The sequence below is a fragment of the Penaeus monodon genome, chromosome 24, assembly GCF_015228065.2.
Source record: "Penaeus monodon isolate SGIC_2016 chromosome 24, NSTDA_Pmon_1, whole genome shotgun sequence".
In the NCBI taxonomy this organism is placed as follows: Eukaryota; Metazoa; Arthropoda; class Malacostraca; order Decapoda; family Penaeidae; genus Penaeus; species Penaeus monodon.
Genome location: NC_051409.1, coordinates 35,460,729 through 35,461,124, shown reverse-complemented (window position 1 = coordinate 35,461,124; position 396 = coordinate 35,460,729).

The window sequence follows — 396 nt, the reverse complement described above, 5'->3', positions numbered from 1 at the left end:
TCTTTCTTTTCTTTTTTCTTCTATAGAATAACGAATGCGTCATTGTCACCCATGTAACGATTCGACGTGTTATACTGTTGTCATCAGTACTTTATAAATAAAAACAGTAAAATAACTCGACATAATTAATCACTATATCTGTCTCCACTTCATCACCACACCACCATCTCTACACACAATGTATATTCCCAAACAGATATATGTATGTATGCGCATACTAAGAGATGTGTGTTGCCATTAGGGAGGCCAAGATAATGTCACAGATCTAGAACAGGTACCATTTCTGTCTTGGGACCGAATATATTTACATACGGAGGTCCTGGAAGCTTTGTCTAATGCGAGATATGTGTGGAGGTGTAATAATCTTTGGAATATGTGGGTTTGTGGGGAAGGTAA